The sequence below is a fragment of the Gorilla gorilla genome, chromosome 11, assembly GCF_029281585.2.
Source record: "Gorilla gorilla gorilla isolate KB3781 chromosome 11, NHGRI_mGorGor1-v2.1_pri, whole genome shotgun sequence".
Taxonomy (NCBI): Eukaryota; Metazoa; Chordata; class Mammalia; order Primates; family Hominidae; genus Gorilla; species Gorilla gorilla.
In genome coordinates, this window is record NC_073235.2 from 53,125,429 (window position 1) to 53,133,269 (window position 7,841).

The 7,841-nt window shown below is 38.0% G+C and overlaps 1 long non-coding RNA gene across 1 annotated transcript; it reads left to right on the plus strand.

The window, feature by feature from the left end:
* Positions 1-502: 502 nt before the first annotated feature.
* LOC109025900 (uncharacterized) lies at positions 503-6,969 on the plus strand. The gene is made up of 5 exons (XR_010129505.1): positions 503-726; positions 1,245-1,318; positions 3,876-4,005; positions 6,246-6,349; positions 6,801-6,969. It is a non-coding gene; the product is annotated as an uncharacterized lncRNA (long non-coding RNA).
* Positions 6,970-7,841: the final 872 nt, after the last annotated feature.

Sequence of the window (7,841 nt, forward strand, 5' to 3'; positions counted from 1 at the left end):
CAAGGTAAAATCTGTTTTCTCTGCTGGATTTCTGAACTAGGGTTAGCCACATAACTTGCAGGCCCAAGTGAAAACTGAAAATGTGAAGATCCTTATTCAAGAAGCAGAATCAAACATTTTCCTTTTATCAATGATCTCTCCTTCTTGACTTGTCATGGTGGTTTTTATTTGTGCTTTGGGTTTGGGGTACCCTCACAGACACCTAGAGCCTCGTCCTGCAACTCAGCATGTACAGCACACATTACTCTGACCCCGATCCCCTGCACCTATACTCCAACCTCTGCTGGAGGCAGAGGTGGGCAGCAGCTGTTGGGCAGTGGCTGGGAGCAAGTGGCCTAGAACTTGTCTCAGCAAGGAGGTCAGGAAGGACTGCCCATGAGTTGGGGCTCTGAACCCTTGGTACATGCTTCTTTGTTCCATCATACTTCACTTACAAAGCACAAATTCTAAATAGAATTACTAAGAATTTCAATACAGTGACCACAAAGCATTAGCACCCAAGCAGGACCTGCTGAACCTGGGGCCCTATAGGAGAGCACTGATGGCCCACCCAGACTGTGGCCCTGGTCTTCATGTCTGCATCAGCCTCAGCCATCTCAAGACCACAACGGGAACATAGCCAAGTCAGAGAAGGAAGACCAAAAGCACCAGAGCCCTTCATATTATTAAGCTGCTAAATTAACTAATCTTGGAAACTTCTAGACTCTACAATTCTTGTTGTATGAGGTAATAAACCCCTTGTTTTATAGGACATTTTGGGGGGTTCTTTTATTAATCACAACTAAAGCATTATAACTGATAGGAAAGACCGCATATCGGTGAAAAAGGTCTACAGAGGGACCAGCAGGAGATGGTAAAGCTAAAGGAGTTTTGCTCTAATGTTCAAATCCATGTCACCTGCCCTAGAGAATGCTGTTCCTGCTTTTCCCTAGCCACTGTGCTGGGCATGAGAGGCCCCCTGTCCTCCCTGGACCCAAAGAACAGAAAATGTCTTCACTTACACTCTGCTCCCTCACATTCCTCCACTCTCGGAAGGTTTAACAAGTTCAAGTGAGAAGATATTGGCCAAATACAACACAGAGGCTAAACACAACACCTATGTTGATTGTTTGGTGCATAAGAATTGAGATGATGGAAAGAGGTCACTGTGAGCTTCAGGAGTAGCTTGAAGCTAACTGATAAAACAGGTGAGATTTGTTTCGGGCCCTCCTACCTCCCTCATAATATATTCTTCTATCCTTCAGAAATCATCTACTACATAAAATTCTGGTTTCATACTTGGCCATTCCTGCTTACGGAGCTAACAAAGAAATTTAAGGTACTATCTTACATAAAGGGTTGGCTGCCCAGTGCCTCAATTTCCTTCAAATGTTTGTGATTTCATGATTCTTCACTGCTTTATTCCTGCCCCTCCTACCTAGAAATCCTGGGAGCATGGATTTTGGGGACCTTGAGAAGTTCTAAATTTATAAAACTCTACTCAAATTTATATGGGACTAAAAGAAGACTAATAACATCCTCTGGAAAAAGTAGCTTCAGAGAAAAGTCATATGAAAAAAGGCCCTTGAAGAATGTGGGTTTGGTCACATATGTATCGGGAAGCCTTTGGTCCTAGGAGGCCGGTAGTTTTGCAAACGTGAAGCTGTCTCCCTCTGGTTGAGGAATGGAATGTGATCCTTAGAAGCATCTTTATCCACATTTTAAAAATGGTTAGGCACTAAGCATGCTTCCCAGATACTTCTAGAGATCCTTTAGCACAGGTGTCTATAAATTATGGTTCTTTATTCTTATAGGTTGTACTAGGTTGAAAAATATCCCCACAAAACTTATGTCATCCCATAACCTCAGAGTGTGAGCTTATTTAGAAATAAGTGTAATTAGTTAATATATAGTCATACTGGATTCAGTTGGGCCTTAAATCCAATGGCTGGTGCCCTTATGGGAAGACAGATGAAGACACACAGAAAGGAAGGTCACTTAAAGACAGAGACAGAGATTGAGTTCTGTTGCCACAAGCCAAGGAACACCAAGAGCCACCAGAAGTTGGAAGAGGCAAGAAGGGATCTTCCCTTGAAGTTTCAGAGACAGCATGGCTCTGCGAACATCTTCATTTTGGACTTCTAGCCTCTAGAACTATGAGAGAATACATTTCTGCTATTTTAAACCACCCAGTTTGTGGCAATTTGTTACAGCGGTCCTGGGAATAATACACAGGTGAAAAATAGAAGTAGATCCCTCATGGGGCACATTGACTACCATGGACTAAGAAGGCTTGAGAGCTGGCCACTGACTGGGCCCTCCGTTTCACAAGAGGACATGGAGGAGGTATTTCTTCAACACAATGCCTGCTCACTGTTGTGCATCGGAAGTTGTGTTTACCTTTCCATCTCACATGAGCCCATGAGGTAAGAAATATTGAATTGGATGCTATCTCAAAGGTCAGCATGCCTGTCTGTCTGTGTGCAATTCACACTCCTCTGGGTTTCTCTCACTCCTACCTGTTCTTCAAAAACCTTCTACCAAAGTCTGATCACAAGGTCTTCCTGTTTGAACTGGTGAGTTTTTCTGAGTGGCATCAGACAATAAGGCTGAAAGCTGTTGGAAGCTTCCTCCATAGTAGATTAGCAGCACATGGGTGAACCAAGCTCATACATTATTCAGAAAGGAAAAATGTGGGCTTTGACTGAACTTTGAAGGAATCAGCAGCTATTCCAGAGGAGAGTGCCCTATTGTTCTGCCTCACAGAACACAAAGAGCAAGTGGCATTCCTTACAGCATAGCTAATGGAGTACACGCAGACACTATGATGAACTGACCAGTGGACATCTTTCATGAGCTCCGAAATCCCGTGCAGAATGACCTATTGCTGATCAGAGGGAAGATGTTCACACTTTTTTTTTTTTAATTTATGTAGCGTTATAACTCATTGCTATCCAGAGGAGGAGGTTTCTGGAAGACAAAATGCTGCCATCTGTGGAGCATGTATTTATCAACAGTACCAAAGTCCCCTTGGAAGGGTTACCAGGAAGATTAGGTTGACCTTTCAATCACTGTCTGGCAGGTCTTTCCCAAAAACATGGGAAGCCTTTCCTGTGTCATGAAGCAAGAAAAGAAATTTTTTAAAATTTCAATTTTTAAAAAAATAAAATCCATACTACACATGTTTCTTTGATACCAGAAAAAGATTTTCCAAAATGGGAAGAAGAAACCCTGCCAAAATGTTCAAGTGAAGGCTAATAGGACCTTCAGCCAAGAGCATTTACAAGAATTCTGAATTAATTCCTGGTGAAGTGTCTATTTCAAAAAAAAAACCATAAAATGCTGCTATTATAGTCCTCCCGAAGTCCTACTTTATCATCAATGTATCTGAGTACATCTCGAAGTCATGATTAACTCATTTAAAAGTTCCCTTGTGTATGCTTATAACTCCTGTTCACAGAAGCCCAAAGCATTTTTCTAGTATTCACTTACTTGAAATTTTTTCTAGCAAAAAATAAGCTCATGAGAATAATCAATCCCAGAGACAGAGGAGACAAATAAAGAAAAAAAAAAGGTGTTGGAAGGTTAGAGGAGACAAATGGATCTGAATAACAAATGAAATTTTCTCTCTGGTCCCAGTACTTTTCTCCCAGATGAAAGCTGGATGCTGGCATTGCTGACACTTCTGATGTGAGGCCAAAGAGATCAATGCAGGAGGAGACCTCTTAAACAGGGGCTTTATCAAGAATGGCCTACCACATTCATCCATTGGCCCGCTACCATCTTTGATGTCCAAGCCAGCTAGACCAAGACATGATTGTGTTTTTAACCAGCATTCAACCTTTAGGTTTTACAATAGAATTATTTCCCCAAATCTGCCATGTGCTGTTTTCTAGAGTGGGTTGACAATTATTCTCTGGACTTTTTGGTAACCAAGAACTTCTAGCAACTAACCCTGGCATGACCACCAGAATCTGCAGGGCTGAGAGAAGAAAGAAAGGCAAAAGTGGATGAATGCAGCTGAAGGTAAGGATTATAGAGCTGTTATCTGATGTACGGCAATGTTATCCAAAATATAACTTGAGGTGCATTAAAGGCTTGGCCAATAAAATATCAAAACAAGACTGCCCTTTTTTTTCAGTTTTAAATTATTGGAGAAAATACTAATAACCAGTAAAAGGAAGCAAGCAATAACACTGAAAATTGCTCTTTCAATATTTGTAAAACCTGGTTCTCTGAATATAATTCTTAAGCAAGATACTATCATAGAGACAGATTAATTAGTATTAAAAAGACATCTAAAAAAACCCTATTATTTGAAAGTTAATAACCTTGTAATTAATCCAATTGTCCAGGATATTAATGAAAACAAGAAATGTTTAGTTCAGCCAATCTCAGTAACTCAATAAACTATGCTGGGATCAAACTGGTTACTTAGTGATCAGCAGTACTTACAGATTAAGAAAAGTAGGTCAGGCACGGTGGCTCATGCCGGTAATCCCAACACTTTGGGAGGCCAAGGCGGGCAGATCACGAGGTCAGGAGATGGAGACCATCCTGGCTAACACGGTGAAAATCCGTCTGTACTAAAAATACAAAAAAATTAGCTGGGCGTGGTGGCAGGCATCTGTAGTCCCAGCTACTCGGGAGGCTGAGGCAGGAGAATGGCGTGAACCCAGGAGGCGGAGCTTGCAGTGAGCCGAGGTTGCGCTCCCGCACCCTAGCCTGGGCGACCGAGCGAGACTCCGTCTCAAAAAAAAAAAAAAAAGAAAAGAAAACAAAGTAGATTACATTCAATTTATTACACCACTTTATAAAAACAGTCAGAAACATAGAGAACCCTACTTATAAATACAATTCCCACCCAATAAGATTTTTTTTAAATCCCATTATAATAAATTTGCTGAACACAAGTTTTGTTAAACTTTGTGTTGCTTCTCTTCCTTCAGGCGATTTATTCAGCAATTAATTATATTCAGCCTTCATAGTTAGCTTTGCCTCAGGGTTATTTCCCCAACTGGATTATAGACATCTAAAATCACATCCTTTCAGATTGAAAGGACTCTTTAAAGGTCATCCATCTAATGCTTGCCCTCTACTCCCCACCCATCCAATGAAGGGAATAATTTTTATTTGGCTTTAACGATGGCTGGAGAATCTAAAATAATTATCATCTTATTGAAGATAAGGCATCTCAATATTATTGAAGAAATAAATAATATGTTTGAACTATTCAAAATATCCAGTAGCTTCTCTAATGTTGCACAGCTGTAGGGCACACCTTACCCCTGTGAGCTGGGCTACTCTTCTCTAGCTGGGTAAGCTGAGCAGAAGCAGGCTGCCTTGTTACTTAGTGGGAGATCACCCAGCACTGCCATATAACACAGGTCTTCTCTGTAAAATAGTGCCTAGAATACAAAGGCAAATCAAATATTTGAGCTATATGGAGGCTGAATATCAAATTTCCCCAACAATTGCATTGACTTGACTAGAATTCATTCTGGAGAAAAATATCAGATCAGTTGAGACATTTTATTTTTTAAATAGCTAATTAAGATGATAACCAATGTACTTGAAATAGTCTTATATTTTGAGCTTCCTGTAGTATAAAATTTCTACTTCTAATGCATCTATCTTCCAGTTATCTTTCTATAGTATTTAAACATACGTGTTACCAAGGTTACTGAGTAGATAATTTCTGTTGAGTAATGAAACTTTAAATATCTGGGAAGACCAACATAAAACAAATCCCAATAAATGAATTAAGCATATATTTATTTGCCCACTATGCTAACCATTGTGAGATTCAACAAACACCGAAAAAAAAGTATTATCTTGTTGATATTTTGCTTGGCAAGTATTCCTAAATATGGAGATTAAATTGATCTTTCATCATTACACCTGATTGATTATAAGGGAAGGAAAGTGATTTGTTAGGGGAATAAATAATTATGTTGATAGTCCAAATTTTGATTTTTAAAAACTGCCATTATTTTGACATTTTTCTGGTGTTCAGATTTTAAAAGCACAATTCAATTCATATAGTACTTAAAGAAAAACAACAAAATTTTTTATAAACTTATTTAATAATACCTATAATGCTTAAACTTATTATGTAATTTGGTAATTTAAGAAATTTGTTAATATTGAGGGAAGCTACGTGAATCATTCCAAGGCACCAGATTTGCCCTAATAAAGTTCTTTAGCATTTTTACACATAAAAATTATTTGCAATTCAATAATTCATCCCTTCATTCATTTAATAGATGCTGTGGAACTCCTATCACATTCCAAGTGCTGTGTTGATATCTGGAGATACAGACAAGATCAAAGCAGATGCAGTCTTTCACATGAATATTTGAATCAGGTAGTATGTTCCCCAAATTAGCAAAGTATCTCCCAGATTTTTTCTTTGATGATATATTTGAAATCCTAATGCTGAAAGTTAAATTATCAGGGTTTTAAAACTAGAAGCAGTCATTATCAGAATTTTATATACTATTTGTTTTTAAGAACATAATTTGACTGTTTAAGTCTTATTATAGTTTTAAGTGAAGTACTTTGGGCAGTCATAAATAAAGTAATGGGCAGGTATTTAGTATTCATATTGTGTGGATTCATATCCATACTCTGCCACTCAGTATCTCTGGGATTTTGATGAATGATCAAACTCTCTGAGCCTCAGTTTTCTAATCTGTAAAGCAGAAATGATAATGGTATGTGGTGATAATTAAACAATTTACTAGTTGTAAGTGCTTAGAACAGTTCCTGGAATACAGAAAATTTGCAGAGAGATTTTAATTTTATTGTTTACAATTTAGTTAATGGAATGGCTTCAATAATACAGTAAAATTAAGATATTCAAACAAGCAGGATGCAGGTGATGGGTATTGGCCGCAGCTTTAGAGACCAGAGGTTAAATCTCAATGCTGCCTGCCACAAAATGATCCATGTAAGTCAATAAACAATGCTTTTTAAAATATGATAAAGATATAGTGTGTGGATCCCTCTCAATTGTCCATTCTTCCCTGTCACAAAAATTTGCCTGCTTTTCGTTACCATGTGAGAAGCAAATGAATTGAACTGAACGGCTTCTAATGCCCTGTCCACCTCTAAAATTCTATAGAACAGTGATTTGATTCCAATGGGCCATATCAGGACTTGGCATTATTTTCATCAGTGAACCATTTCGTTAGAAATTTATTTTTCCAAATGGTATTAGTAAATATTGAAGGAGGCTTCTCCCACAGAGCTTCTTGTACAAATTAAAACAGGGCAGTAGAAGGTTTTCAGGTTGGTGAAGTCAACTCTGGCTTTTAGTCAACCATTCCAAAAAAACATTTTCTTTAGAATCCAAGGGCTTGCAATTGTTCTGAATAAAGCATAAAGAAGCTGTTCTGATTTATTAAATAAAAAGAGTACCAAATATATGATTTTTAAAATGTTTCAAAGTGCTTTTGTATTTATTTTTTCTACCTTGATGGTAATTTTTCAGAAGAGAGCTTCACTAGAAACCTGATATCCTAGGCTTTGCATTCATTATATGATTTACCTATAGGAGCAGATTACATGTTTTTGAGTCAACTCACTTATATGGTGCCTTTCTCTTGTGAACATTTAAATTTATTTCAAAAAGTTACTTGGGAAAAGTTAGTCCTCAAGCAGTCAAGTTATCTATAAAAAGAAAAATGAATTACACACCCAAACACAGTCTTGAGATTTAACAGCTTTTGTAAGCGACAGTTTTATTTCCATACATAGAGTCTTAATCATTGGCACATCCTACTCAAAACTATACACTAGGGATTAAATAATTATTTGAAACATTACCATGACATTTGCAAAAGCAAACATACTGGACT